This window comes from Engystomops pustulosus, chromosome 4 (genome assembly GCF_040894005.1).
Source record: "Engystomops pustulosus chromosome 4, aEngPut4.maternal, whole genome shotgun sequence".
Taxonomy (NCBI): domain Eukaryota; kingdom Metazoa; phylum Chordata; class Amphibia; order Anura; family Leptodactylidae; genus Engystomops; species Engystomops pustulosus.
The window spans coordinates 158,347,247-158,363,085 of record NC_092414.1 but is presented as its reverse complement, the minus strand read 5'-3'; the positions used below and the strand labels follow the sequence as shown (position 1 = coordinate 158,363,085).

Below are 15,839 nucleotides of genomic sequence, written 5' to 3'. Positions count from 1 at the left end.
GCTCTACATACGTTATTGATGTGATGGCCGTTGCCTTTTTTTTTTTTTTTTTATGCTTGTGTGCCAAGTATAAATTGTGATGTCCTTTTTAAAATATTAACGTCAACCTGTATCAATGCCCACAGCTTTACAAATGCTTTCACTTTAAACATGATTTTACATTAAGTATGAATCCTCTGATCCCCACAATAAGACTATAATGTATTACAATACTTTTTTCTCTTACTGATCCACTTTGGATTACAGGGCACATAGTGATGTTTCATACCACAGATAGGTCTTAGTGTCTCATTAAGTGACACAATATGCCTCTAATCTCTTTAGAGGGAACCAGTCATCAGGTTTTCACTGTTTATCAGGTTATTGCTGTTCTAGCTCCAATAACTCAATTTTGGGAAGTAAGTTTTCCTTACGAAGATTGCCAATTACAGCCACCATGTAGGCATGTTTGTCTTCTAGCCATGGATGCTCCAACTAGGGGGGTTTCTGGGAAAATGTGCAAAGTTTTCCAGGAAGTAAAACAACGCATATTTTAGCTACCTTGTAAGGCCTCTTCCACACTAGCGTTGCGTTTCACGTCAGGGTGCAATGCGTGAAAAACTGACGTTTTTGCCTGCGTTTTTGTTCCATTTTTCCTTGGAGTAATTAGCGTTTTTGCGTTTTTCACGCGCGTGTTGTTAGCGGTTTTTTGCGTTTTCGGCGCATTTTTCACGCGCGATTCAATGGGAGACTCGAGCATTTTTCAAAGGGACCATGGTTTGGGATTAAAATGTGTTATTTAATTGAAAAATAATGTCTTCTGATAAATTGCAAACATCTGCGATCTATTCTTCACTGTTCCGCGCGTATATTATCTCCCGACAAGTTAGCAGATGTGAAGAACAGTGAAGAATAGAATAAAATCATTGTACACAGTGAACACAGTGACCACAGGATCATTTAAGATAAAAACACAGTGCAGAACACAGTGCAGAATAGATTACAGATGTTCGGCACATCTGCTTACTTGTCGGGAGATACGCGCGGAACGGCGCGAATAAAATAGCATGTGAAGAACAATATATATATATGTGTGTGAAGAACACATTGCAGATGTTTAAATACATCTGCAATGTGTTCTTCACACATATATATTGTTCTTCACATGCTATTTTGGGCGCAACGTTCCGCGCGTATCTCCCGACAAGTAAGCAGATGTGCCGAATATCTGTAATCTATTCTGCACTGTGTTCTGCACTGTGTTTTTATCTTAAATGATCCTGTGGTCACTGTGTTCACTGTGTACAATGATTTTATTCTATTCTTCACTGTTCTTCATTGTGTTTTTTTAATTAAATGCTCGATCGCGAGCAGGGGAAATAATGTTATTCTGGTCACCTAGCAACCCTTACGTTTAAAACGCATTGCACTCGCATTGCACTTGCAATGATTGCGAGTGCACTGCGTTCTTGATGCATCTCCATAGACTTGAATGGGGCGTGAAAAACAACGCTAATGGAGAAAGACCCATTGAATACAATGGGACAGAGTGCAATGCGAGTTCTGCGCGTCAAATGCACGCGCAGAACTCGCGCGTGAAAAACGCCAGTGTAGAAGGGGCTTAAGGCTGCTCCCTTGACATCAAGCATGACCTTGTAAGGCAGCTCATGGGCAGTGTAAAATTCCAGAGTGTGTCCAGGGACTCTCTAAGCCGACACTTAATGATTCTTCTAGTGCTGTGGGATAGTGTGCTGAAAAAGTGGTTAGATTACCAGAGTACAGGTTTATATACACTTTTATTTATCTTGTGTACATTTACTGGTATCTGACACATAGAAAGAGAGATGCTAAGATCCATGAGATGCTTATTACACACAATGACATTCTCCAGCTCTGCTACATCTCGGCCACACTCACTCTCCGATTTTTGCCAGTAGGAAGTCAGTGAGGGTGCGCTCGTCCTGGACTGCAAGAGTGGGGGCTAGAGGCAGAGAGCAGCTCAGCTGCACAGCCAGACAGAAAAACAAGATGGCTGGCGACCATAAAGCCAGAAGATACAGGGTCAGAAACCAGGGGCAACTGAAATTGTGTACACCAGGACTGATAGAGACAGGTTGGAATCATATCTGTGAAATGCTGTATTTTTGTTAATAACAGTGAATTAGAGAATATGTTATTTTGTTATCCCTAGTATATTTAAGAAACTTGCCTTCGTTGGGAATATCCCGTCAAAGGGAAATTCCCACAAAGACGAAATTCTTAAATGAGGGTGGCAAAATAACATCTTCTGTAATTCAATGTCATTAAAACAAATGCAGTGTTTCATAGATCTCCATCAGTCCTTGTGTTGTGTTTTTTGATTGCCCATGAATCGCACTGTAAAACCAGTACTGACTATGGTGGGAAGGTTAGCGGGACTGACCGGATTCCTCTAATATGAAAGCACATCGCTTATCTCCTCCTTATCACTATGCTGTACAGATAAAGTACAGAGTGACCAGCACTGATACACCATCAGCTGCATGGCTATGCCTTCCCTACCCCTGTATAGTAGCTGCCTTCTCTACACTACAATGCTCTGTCAGCAGAAGTCTGAACTGCAGCTGCCAACTTCCACAGGGAGATGTTCTTCTTTGTCAGCTGCCTGAAGAGGAGACTGCCGCCGTCTTCTCTTCTAGCAGGTTCATCTGGTTCCTGGCAGGTACGCAAACATATAGTAATAGGCAGGTCCCGATGCAGCAGCAGGCTGATATTATTGGGCTGTGACTGCACAAAAACAGTGGGGTCTCACACTGTAGTCAGACTTCTGCTACTGCTGCTTTATAGTACCTGGCTGGTTTTTCATGACTTAACTGACAGTCATCGGTTAGTCTATTCTCTCTACAGAGCTGAATTGTCAAGTGAAGTATTCTCTAGGTATGTAAAGAGTTAGTCTTTAACCTCCTCTCCCTATATATGTGCTGTTTTATAGAGGAAGAATTTCAGAAATACTACGTCCTTACTTACTACTCACTGAAATGAAATAAAAAATATCCTTTAAAGGTTTAGTTACTCTTTATATAGAGTTATAATAAAATGTTCTGCAACTGACTAAAACAGTTCTTATGGTAAAAGCGTCTGGACCATTTTAGGACTCTTTAGACATCCCCTACTTCTTCTGAAGGTAAATAGTTGATGGTTTTGAACAGATATGTTATTTTCATGTTTTAATAAATATTGCATTTTGAATACAGTTTACAATTTAAGGTGAAACAGACTGTAAATGGGCCTCATTGGAGGTTTAAACAAAAGTGCTGCCAAAGGCAGAACATTGTAGAACAGCCAGAAAACTGAAATCAGAATTTTCCAGCAGCCGTTTTTCCCAGGCTTTTCTGTCCCGGTCTCCAGTGTCATTTAGCTCAACCACTTCTGTTGCTATGTTCTTAATCCCCTTGAAGGGCAACATTCTGCAGTGTTACAGTTTGTTCTGTAAATGATAATATTTCTCTAAGAACTGGCAAAGTGGCAAAAAAAGTATCATGAGCTGAAAACATCTTCCGTCTTATTCTTGTTTGTAGAAAAGTTTGCATCCAGTCCTGTTAATTTGCATGTCTGCTTATTAGAGAAAATCCAAAATATTTATTGCATATTTTACCGTATTCTTTGGCAAACTTAGTCGAGAGAAGTGCTGAAAAAATAAGTAACAGACTTGTTGCATGACTCATGACTATCTGGGTTTCCTCCTGCTGAGTATGAGGTTAAAACACTTTCCTGAATATTTAGGCCTTCGCTGTAACTATTAGCCTCTGGTTTACCAGATTTCAGGCTTGAAGATCACTTTACAGGCGGTCCCCGGGTTACATACAAGATAGGGTCTGTAGGTTTGTACTTAAGTTGAGTTTGTATGTAAGTCGGAACTGTATACTTTATTATTGTAACCCCAGTCAAAATTTTTTTGGTCTCTGTGACAATTGGATTTTAAAAATGTTGGGTTGTCATAATAACCAGAATTAACAATAAATCTTAATTACAGACACCTTTGATAACTGTTATGGTTGTTTATTGGAGCCTGGGACTAAAGTACAGCACATTACTAAAATCCAGAGGTCCGTTTGTAACTAGGGGTCGTATGTAAGTCAGGTGTTCTTAAGTAGGGCACCGCCTGTATTGACCTTTTGATTTAATATATATTACATTTACAAACCAATTACAGTAATTATGTTCACTTAAAATGGTTTTCACTGCTGCTTATATAAATACATGAGTTTTTGTTCTATTGTTTAGGATTAATTTGAGCAATTCTAGACTTTTTGTTCTCTTTTTATATTTAGCCATTTAAAGACAGATTTTTTTTTTCTCCCACTTTTTTCTGTTCTTATATTTTTATGTGTTCTTTCACTAGTCTAAATATTTGTGAAAATTCTTTTGATTAAAACAGTGATTTCCATATCATCCCCCATAACTGCCCCTCCAGAGGTACCCTTCTCTTTTATTTGGAGGGATTAAACCATCTGAAAGAAGGAACCCCTCATGTTGTTACCCTAGGTTCCTTTCCTTTATTGAAGTCGGCCAAAGTCTTATTAGCCGACACATCAGCGGAAACAATCCGGTTTTCAGCTAGAGAATCGGCACTCTGAAATGCTCTCTGGTTAAAGCAGTGGAACAGGGATATACGCACCAAAATTCTGGATAAAGCATCTGGCAAGAAAAAAGGGTTTTGAGACTCAAGACAACAGCCAAATAAGCAGCCTTTTTCTTGGCTTCAGACCCTCTAAAGAAGCACCCAAGAATAAAGGGTAACAGCCCTGGAGACAGGCATATTGGAGCACTTCAAAGGCAGAAAAGAACAGATCCTTTCTCTTTAGCTCTTCCAACTGTGCAGACAAAAAAACAATAATGCCAGGGTAGGAGGTGCGGGGGCGAATTGAAAGATTTTCTTCCCTAATGGAAAAAGATAAAGAACAACAGGTCGGTGCTGTCTATTATTCGAGATAGATATTTCATAGAATTTATGTCCTCTCCTCTTCATCAATTTTATGCAGGAAGCCCTCCACCACCTTGAATTGAGATTTTTGTGAAAATTTAGCTGTCCTGCAGAACCTAAATGTGGTAACTTCAGTCCCCCAGGCAGAAAAATTTAAGGGCTTTTACTCTTTTCTCTTCCTCATAATGAACCCCATTGGTTCTAACAGACTAATTATAAACCTTACATTTTGAACAACTGGGTAGTGTACTCCAGATTCAAAATGAAGTCCATAAATAGGGCAACTCCAATTATCTCTCAGGGGGCAGTTTTATGCATTTTAGATCTCAAAGATGCATATTACCACGTCCAAATACATAAAAACTCTCAGAAACATCTGCAATTTGCTGTGTTAAACCCATGGGGAGAGGATGTCCATTTACAATTCACTGCATTACCTTTTTGGTCTCTCCGCAGCTCCCCGGATATTCACAAAGGTCATGGAGGAGGTAGTGAAATACCTCAGAACAGAAGAAGTCCTCATCGTTCCATACTTTTAGTTTAATCAAGAATATTGGACAAACAAGCAAAACAGAAGAAAAAACAAACAAGTAGATAAAAGGAATAATGGAACACAAGCATTTACATCATACAATATAGAATAAATAATAATCACAGATCAGTGCACGGTTAAACATGCAAGGACAAATCATGTTTACAAAGCAAAAAGGCTCCTTATGGAGCGGTACAAATTATAATCACAACAATCAAGATATCTTCAAAGCGCACATGCTCAAATGTAGCATTCCACCCCACTGAGAGAGGTCAATCGAAGGGTGCGGTTAAATTTAAGTAAATTGAGGACCCAAGAGCAAATACCTGTATAATGGAGTGAAAATTACAATGGAGTCGGTGGGGGATATTATAGCATATTAGGCCCTGTTCCACAGCACAATATGACCTAGCAGTAAGGGGGTGGGCTTAAGAAAATGAAACCAATCAGATAAGTTTCATTACTTTTCTGAACGGTAGTAAACAGGTATATTGGTGAGAGAACATTACAGCAGAATAGAGAAGAAGTGAAAAACAGAGAGGTATATGAAAGAAAAGATTGAAAATAGAGGTTAAGTGTGGGAAGAGCATAATCGTTCCATACTTGGACGACTTCCTCGTATTTTGTGAATTGGTAAGCCATCTATAACACCAAAAACAATTAACAATATAAATTTTACAGCATCTTGGCTGGATTATAAATATTGAGAAATAAGATATCCAGACCATGTAAAAGAATTTTTGAGTGTTTCCTTAAACTCCTTGTCTCACACTTATATTCCACAGGAAAAATGAAAAAGACTACAGAAAAGAGTGAAGAACTTCTAGGCAAAAAGATCAATCTTGTTCCGAGAAGCAATGAGCCTCTTGGAAATGATGACCTCATGTATGTAGTGTGTAGCCTCATGTCAGACCCACTCGAGAAAATTCAGTCCTGTATTCTGACCACATGAGACAGAAATTGCCTGAAAAAACGCCTCATAATTCCTTCAGAAATAAAAAGATCCTTGAACCGGGGGAAGGAACCATGGAACCTGGTAAAAGGTGGATTCAGTGGTGACCTGTTCCTGTTCAAACAGATGCTAGTCAAAAGAGCTGGAGGGCCCTTCTTGTGTGAAAGTATGTTTAGGGATCTTGGTCAAAGAAGACATTGGCCGCCCAATCAAACGAAAGACAGTTGAGAGCTGAGATACTGAATTCTCGTTTAAAAGATTTAAAGAATAAACATCTAAAACTACTGTCCAACAATGTGACCTACTTACGGGAGAGGAGAGGAACAAGATCTCTGAGACTTCAAAATGTATTATTTATATTTTATATTATGTATATTTTCTTGGGCCGAAAAACATTCATCTAAGGCACTTGTAAAACTCAGCAGTGGATTATCTCAGCAGAAACCATATCCTCCCGCATGATTGGAGCTTGAACTAGTAAGTCTTCAGGGACATTGTTCTCAGACGAGGTCTCTTCGCTACCAGGGGAAATTTGAAGGTGCCTCAATTTTATTCTCTAAATCCAAGAGGTGCACCAGAAAATCTGCACTTGCAGGGCCAGAGTCATTTTGGTGGTTCCTTTTTGTCTAAAGAAAAACTTTTTTTAGCTCAGATGTTGGCATTTGATCTCCCATATTTACTTCCAGTAAGACCAGATGTTCATCGTCAAAAGCCAGTCCTTCATTAGAACACAGGATTTCTCAAACTTTCAGCCTGGATCCTGAAGGCTCCCTGTTAATGTCTAGAGGTCTATCATCTAAGGGAAAACTCTTAATAGCAGTAGGAAGCCAGTGACACATGCCATACACTAAAAGATTTGGAAAAGGTTTTGCTCTTGGTCAAAAGACTCTCTTAGTCAGGACTCTCTCCGTATATATCAAATTCTTGATTTTTTTTTTACAGGAGATGTTCAAAAAAGGCTGGAAGCCCAGTACATTAAAGAACCAGATCTCCGCTCTGAGCGCCTTCTATAACTCCAGCTTGGCAGAACACAGGTGGGTGAAAAGATTTATACAGGCCTGTAACAGCTTGCGCCCCACTGTTAAAATTGCATCAAACCAGTGGGATCTATTTCTGTTCCTGAGACACCTTGACTAAGGATCCCTTTGAGTCAAAAATTTAAAATAATATCCATCTGTTAACAATGAAAACCACTTTCTTAGTGGCCATAACTTTGTCCAGAATGCTTGATAAGCATTTAGTGGTGTCTGAGGATAGAATATGTCTTAAATTTGACAAGAACATTTTACCCAAAGTGTGTATAAATTTCACAGGACCCAGGATATCATATTACTAACCTTCCGCAATAACCCAAGAAATCATTGGATTGGCATCTCTTAGATGTAAGACATATAGCTCTAAAATACCTAGAGGCCTCGAGCCCCTGAAAATTCTTCAATTTGCAGGAAAAAACAAAAGGAAAAAAGCTTCAAAATCTACAATCGCCCACTGGATTACTGGAACAATTAAAGAATGTTATCATCTCAAGAATGTTCTGTTTACTCTCACCATAAGAGCGCACTCCAGACCTATGTCTACCTCTTCGGCAGAGAGAGCAGAGGCACCTCTCTAAGTAAGATCTGTAGGGCATCATTATAGACTACATATTGCACCTCCTGGAGATCTGGCCTTCGGCCAGAAAGTTCTCCAGGGTTTTGTCCCTTCCTATCATTGCATGATTTGTTACATCTGCAGGGGGCTGTCATGAGGGATGATATGGAAAAAAGGAGTTACACCTTACCGGTAATTCGGTTTCCATGAGTCCACCATGACAGCCCTTATAATTCACTCCTATATTTTTTTGTTGTAATGTTTGGTTTCTATATATAAATATGTACATAACTGAAATATATTAAATAAAATTGTTTTGAATCCTATATCGGTATAGTTATTTGGTAAAAACACTGAGGGGAGGCTTCTAAACTCTTAATTTCCTGTCCCTGCAGAGGAAGGGGAAGCAACCTCCAGGGGGCTATCATGGTGGACTCATGGAAACCGAATTACCGGTAGGCAGGGGTAGGGAGCCTATGGCTCAGGAGCCAGTTGTGGCTCTTTCGTTGGCTGCATCTGGCTCCCAGACAGATCTTTAATAAATAGTGATGGCTGCTGTGTGTCTCTTAGACTGATCACTGGACACAGGCAGCGATGTTACCACTGCCTACGTCCTTTGTACAACCCATCCGCCATTGTCTAAACCTGGATCAAAGAGAAGAGTGTGGGAGCAATGAGGAGCTGGCTGCAGGTAGTGCTGGTAAGTGAATATTCTTTTTTTGTTTTGCTGTGACTACCTATCTACTGGAAGTATGTGCTGTGGCTACCTGTCTACTGGGAGTATGTGCTAGGGCTACCTATCTACTGGGAGTATGTGCTAGGGCTACCTACATAGTGGGGGACATGTGCTGTGGCTACCTGTATACTGGCGGACATGTGCTACGGCCACCTATCTGGTAGCCGCCGGTCTTAATAGGAACCCGGGAAGTGGGCAGCGCCAATCAGCGGCACACTGGCCCTTTAAATCCGTGAGTGCCGGTGCTGGCCAGCCGGGCCGGTAGCCGGTTAGTGGTGGGACTATTGAGCTCGGAAAGGGGTGCCGCCACGGAGAGGGGTGCGGGTGTGCCTGCGATACGAGACCTAGATAGCAGGGGCACCTGTGGCACTGTGTACTGGGGGGCATGTGCATATGGTACGGCTCTTATGGAATAACATTTTAAAATATGCGGTGTTCATGGCTCTCTCAGCCAAAAAGGTTCCTGACCCCTGCGGTAAGGACTAAGTCTTGTTTTTTTGTAATTCAATTTTTTGTGGGCCCACCATACTGCTTTCCCCCACTCCAGCTTTATAATCAACAACATTGGTGCCCTATGGACACTAATACTGTTGAGTGCTATGAAGTACAGGGAGTTATAAACAATCCTTACTCCTGGTCTCCATCTTGTGTGTGTACAGGGGGCAGAACCTAGTTGGTCAGATCTGAGTTCTCCATTGTGCATTCCAAGGTCTGGACAAAGCAGTGAAACAGAAGCAATCAGTCCAATGGTGGGTGCACACCTCCAACAAACCCGATCCATCTCTTTGTAAGATCAAATATCCGAAAAAAATGCTATGAAATAGCAATCCAGTAAGTATAAAAGTGATTTTTATTCACCCATGGCAATATAAGGTGCTTCTACCCTTGGGTGAATAAGATCACCTTTATACTTACTGGAGTGCTGCCTCATTGCATTTTTGGGGGATAAAGCTACATGTGTGGGATGGAAGATACAGGAGAATGCAGCTGATGTGTGTATTATGAGGTTCTGCAGCAGCTGAGGTATTTTATTTAGTTGAGAGAGCTGGCACGACTAAAATCTCTATCTCTATCCCTAGCCTAACCTTTTTCAACTACTAATACTAATAATTAAACAGAACACCTGGAAAAAATAGGAACAAGGAATGCATATAGATGCGCTATTCAAAATATATTCATTTTATTTATATAGTACACTAACAGACATTTTAAAATGAGAGCACAATTGATTGTGACCATACAGATGACCCCACTGGCCGCGACACAATACCTGTCTGCCGGACAATGAACCAGAATCCCCAGACTACAATGCACTTACATCACATGTCACAATGTGGTCATATGAAAGTGTACCGATATCAATCTACAATGCAGCAGTGGAGGAGTTACAGAGCTTATACAGCAGTAACTGACATACATTACCAAGTGCAAAGAGTGCAAGGGGAATGAGGTGTATGCCCAACATGCCGCTCCTCTGATGGCTTCCTGCAACAGCTAAGGTGTGTATTATGAGGGTCTGCGGCAGCTGAGGTGTGTATAAAGAGGTTCTGCGGCAGCTGAGGTGTGTATTCTGACATTCTTTGGCAGCTGAGTAGTGTATTATGAGGTTCTGCAGCAACTGAGGAGTGCATTATGAGGTTCTGTGGCAGCTGATGTGTGTATTCAGGGACTTCTTCCCTGAAAAAGTCTGTAGCACTATTATTTTTACTTTATTTATTTATTTGTTTTTTAAAGGAATTAATTGAAGGCCCCAACAGTTTTTTTCACCCAGGGTCAGTTCAGAAGGCAACATAATCATGGGGAAGACTGCTAACTTGGCAGATGTTCAGAAGACACACTCCACAAGGATAGTAAGCCACAAAATAATTGCTAAAGAAGCCACAGCCTAGATAGGATTGTTAAGAAAAGGCCATTCAAAAATTTGGGGCAGATTCACAAGGAGTGAACTGCTGCTGGTGTCAGTGCTTCAAGAGGTACCACGCACAGAAGTATCCAGTACATGGACTACAAGTGTCTTATTCTATGTGTCAAGGCACTTCTGACCAATAAACAACACCAGAAGCGTCTTACCTGGGCCCAATCAGAAATCAAGGTCTGGAGGCAGAGTTGAGAGTCACAATTCTAGCTACTTGAGGTCTTGTGTGACTTTTCCCCATTCAGTGATGGTTGGGAAGCCATGTCGTCTGCTGGTGTAAGTCCACTGTGTTTTATCAAGACCAAAGTCAGTGCAGCCGTCAACCAGGAAAATTTAGAGGACTTCTTGTATACCTCTGCCAACGAGCTTTTTGGAGATGGTATTTTCATTTTCCATCGGGACTTGGCACCTGTCCACACTGCCAGAAGGACCAATATCTGGTTTATTACCACAGTATCACTCTGTCCTTGATTGGCCAGCAAACTCGCCTCACCTTATCCTATGGAGAACTTTCGGGGTATTTTGAAGAGGAAGATGAAAGGCACCAGACCTAACAACGCAGATGAGGTGAAGGCTGCTATCACAAAAAACTGTTTCCATAACATAACATCAGCTGATCGCCTCCATGCCACATCTCATTGATGCAGTAATTCATGCAGGAGGAGCCCCGACCAAGTATTGAGTGCAATAATTGAATGCGTTTCTTTACAGTTGTTCTTACATAATAATCACATTTTTTGAAATAATGACTTCTGGGTTTTCCTTGGCTGTGTAAGCCATAGTCAACTCTAACAGAGATAAACACTTGAAAAAGTTCACTCTGCGTGTAATGACTATATATAATACAAGAGTTTCACTTTTTGAATTAAATTGATGAAAAACAATTACTTTTTGCTGATACTCTAATTTAGTGAGAAGCACTTGTATGTCATTCAGTAATATCTGTATGGTAACATATCCCCTTAACCCTTTAAGAACCTTGCTCTTTTTTGTTTTTTCATTTTCTATTTTTCACTCCCCACAATCAAAAATCTATAACTTTTTTTTTTACACGTAAAGAGCTGTGTAATGGCTTGTTTTCTGCGTAACAAATTGCACTTCATAGTGATGGTATTTGTTATTATATGCCGTGTACTGGGAAGCGGGAAAAAATTCTAAATGAAGTGAAATTGGTGAAAAAATGCATCTGCAGCGTTTTCTTGTGGGCTTGGAATTTATGACTTTCACTATGCGTCACAAATGACATGTATACTTTATTCTTTGGGTCAGTGCAGTCACAGGGATACCAAATTTGTATAGGTTTTAAAATGTTTTCATACAGTTACAAAAATTAAAACCTCCTGTACAAAGATTTTTTTTATTTTATTTTGCCCTCTTCTGGCACTAATAACTTTTTTATACTTCGGTGTACAGAGCTGTGTGTGGTATCTTTTTTGTGACTTTTGATGAAGTTTTCAATGCTATGATTTTTAGGACTGTACAACCTTTTGATCACTTTTTATTGATTTTTTAATATTGTAAAAAATGGCAAAAACTGCCATTTTCCGTTACGGGGTTAAATGCAGTGAAATATGGTTATTATAATAGCTAATGTGTTTATGATTTTTACTGTTTATATTTATATCAGTTCTAGGGAAAGGGGGGAGATTTTTTAATTTTTTTAAAATAATTTTTTAACATTTTTTACTATTACTATTTTTTACTATTTTTCAGACTCTTTCTAGGGTACTTTAACCCTAGGTTGTCTGATTGATCCTACCATATACTGCCATACTACTGTATATGGGGATTTTCCTCATTTATTACAATGAGCAAATCGCACATTGTAATGAATGGATTGAAACGAGACAGCCTCGATCGCGGGTGTTACCGCGATATGCAGCAAAGACTTGCCGGCTATGGATATGGCTCAGCCCGTGAGCCCTCTCCAAGCACCTGCAGCCGACCCGTGACAGGCCATTACGTCACGGTTGTGAAAGGGTTAAAGTAACATCAGTATGGATAATCATCTTTTTATGATATGTTACATCATTCCATGATGTATTTTCTTATGAAAGGGATTGTCTGAGAGGATTAAAAAATAGGCCCAGAATGAGTACAACTAAAGGCAATAGTCACCCATCCCTCACCCCAGTGAACAATCATTTCCTATGTCCCGAGATAGGACCAGGAATTATAAGAATGCAAGTGGTGGAGGATCCATGAATTATTGTTTTTAACGGTTTTCAACAGTTTAAAATACTCCTCATAAGATTATTAGTAGTACTGGGTGATCAATATCAACAAGACAATACATGTGCATGTCTGGACATACAGTATGATCAGCAGATGCCATCTTGTCCGATAGTAAAGTTAAGATCTATGCTGCACTTGTTTACTACAAATGTTCTTTGTGAAAACTTTTATGATTGCAGAAATTGAATAAAATTAACAACGACCATATGTGTTTTCTTGCACTTCAGATCAAATTGTTTATTTCATAGATCCATGATCATCATGAAGTCAAGCTGGATTTTCTCATTGCAAAGAAATTTCCCGCGCCTTAGCATCTGGATCACTGGCTAACCTTAAACTTGGCAATCGTGCTGCTGTATCGGGAGGGTCCATTATCTGTTCAGATGTATGGACTAAATACTTTCCGAGAATTAAACATACAGATGTAACTGGGAGGATTCATCTGTCATCCTATATTGTGATCTAGACCATGCTATTTCATTCAGCAAGCAGGATTCCTTTCCTTTACATGTGCGGCATTATTCAGAGCTGGTCTCAACAGCATGTTTCAAATTCCTACTATGGGGCGGGGGGTTAATCAGATTTATAAATATTTACATCGATTTATACTAGTGTCTAACATCTGTCTACTCTGCTGGTGTTATAGCTACATTACAGATGTACACCTTGTAATGATAACAGCCCCAGTTGTTTTATGGAAATAATAGTAGCTACTACATGTAGAGGTGTTAGAGTACATTCCCATATATATATATATATATATATATATATATATATATATATATATATATATTGTGTGTGTGTGTGTTTTTGTTTTGGCTTAAAGTCCCCCCCCCCCCCCCCCCCCATGTAACACTTATGGTAGGATAACCAGGTAAGAAAAATGCATACATTGATTGTAAAGCATCGACATCGCCAAAGTTACAGTACCTTGCAAAGGTAATGGAATTTAAAAGGTCTGTGGTTGCTATCCACATGATAGGTGATAACTTGGGGAACGTCATGGTGAGCTTCTGTTTCGGCCACCATGACGTTCCCCAGCGTAATGTGGATAGTTTAGAAGCAGTGCCTGTGCAATCCATGTAAGTGACGGCTGGGTCTCTGCACTGATAGTGATAGTCGCGATCCCGGCTGTTTAACCTTTAGGCACTGAGGTCAAATATGACAGCAGAACCTAAAGGTGTCAACCACCTCTCCCCCCGGCGATTGCCGCCACCCCACCCCCATAGTATAGGGATCCCAATCATCTCCACGGCAGGCCTGGGGTCCAATGAAGGACCCCACGGCTACATTACATGACTGCTTGCTGTAGGGCAGTGTATTAAATTGAACAAGGTATCAGATGATCAAAAAAAGTGTAAAAAAAGGTTAAAAAAAAAAAACTTTCATTACAAAAAATTAATACACAATAAAAAGTCCCCTTAATGCTAATATTGAGTAAAACTCTAAAAGACAATAAAATGTGAAAATCTTCCCACAAACAGCACAAATTAGGTATTGCCACGTCCATAACAACCCGTACCAACTCCAAGGAAGGAAGCAGCACTCCAAGATAAATAATGAATGTTACCATAGTGACATTAAAGAATTCCAGGTACCTCCACTTTTCTCTTATAGAAGACCCAGAAATCTTGTTAAAGGTGACTTTGGCCCTATCGACAGAAAAGAGAACCTGGCCTCTAGTCTTAAGCCGGGATCCTATCCATGCATGCACTGTGAGAACTGCAGTCACATGATTAAGGGAGACTCATTCACTGACCCACTCACTGGTAAAAAATATAGGATCCGCCAGCATTTGACATGCAGATCGGATCATGTAATTTATGTGTTGGTTTGCCCCTGCCCCAAATTGTATGTTGGTGAGACCACCACTGAGTGTAGATTGAGACTACATAACCACAGGTCATCTATCAACACATCTAAGCACGACTTACCTGTACCTCGACATTTTTCAGATCATGGACATAGTGTTCAGCAGCTCAGATTTTGCATTGTAGACCACATACCTCCTCCTAGGAGAGGCGGTGATCGTCAGAAACTATTGCTAAAAAGAGAGATCGAATGGATTCACAAGCTCAATTCTTTACAACCACGCGGTTTGAATGTGACTTTAATGTACACATTCTGGATCAGATTTACCAGTTTATACCTCATTTAACGATCACACAATGAATATTGTAAGGAAGTACAAAAAATCCTTTTCTATTGACATATGTTTTTTTGCATTAAATAATATTTCTTTTCTTCTGTTTTTGATCTAGATCACTATTCACATGATGCCTGTTGATAATCAACCCAGAGCGCCGACCGTCAGCCACTACCTTTATTTATTTTTTTCTCTTCTCCTCTCATGGGATCTCCCGGGTCCGCCTGACAGTACGCGGTTAAGGAGTCCCACATTGTGTATTCTATCAACATTAACCTCATACATATGACCTGCATCTGACCTGACAGCTTCCTCCAGGGTGCCGCCTGACCACATGATGTTGGGCTGAATTCGCCTGGAATCACAACTTTTGTTCATGAAACCCTTGGGAATACACCTAAAGTTATTACTTACCTGTTGTAGCTCATACCATAGTTTTTGTGACAGCTTTATTGCTCATTAGCTACATGTGCGCTTGCCCACTTCAAAGATGTCTGCCGTCCCACCTGGTAGTTCTCGCAATAGCGGGTCCGATCCCTGAGAGTTTGACAAAGCCATGTGACATGGTGGATCGCAGCTGAGCTGATCACAGCCCTGCATAGCGATCACACTGCCTTGGCCTGTCACCTCAGGATCTCCTGTACCTTGGTAAGGATGAGCCTCCGTTTGTTGTTGACGCAGTAAGTCGTACTCCGGCACTGAGCGCGCTTCTCTTTATTTACTTTTTTTGATTCGCTGTGCGGTGTCATGTTGCTTAGCAACAAGTTAAGGACATGTGTTAACATGGTGTT

At 40.4% G+C, this 15,839-nt stretch overlaps 1 long non-coding RNA gene across 1 annotated transcript; it reads right to left on the bottom strand.

Annotated features, from left to right (window-relative positions):
- Nucleotides 1-5,385: 5,385 nt before the first annotated feature.
- On the bottom strand, nucleotides 5,386-15,619 carry LOC140125676 (uncharacterized). Its single transcript, XR_011854685.1, has 3 exons — nucleotides 15,463-15,619; nucleotides 14,837-14,946; nucleotides 5,386-5,474 (listed from the first exon to the last, which is right to left on the bottom strand). It is a non-coding gene; the product is annotated as an uncharacterized lncRNA (long non-coding RNA).
- Between the last annotated feature and the right edge of the window lie 220 nt (nucleotides 15,620-15,839).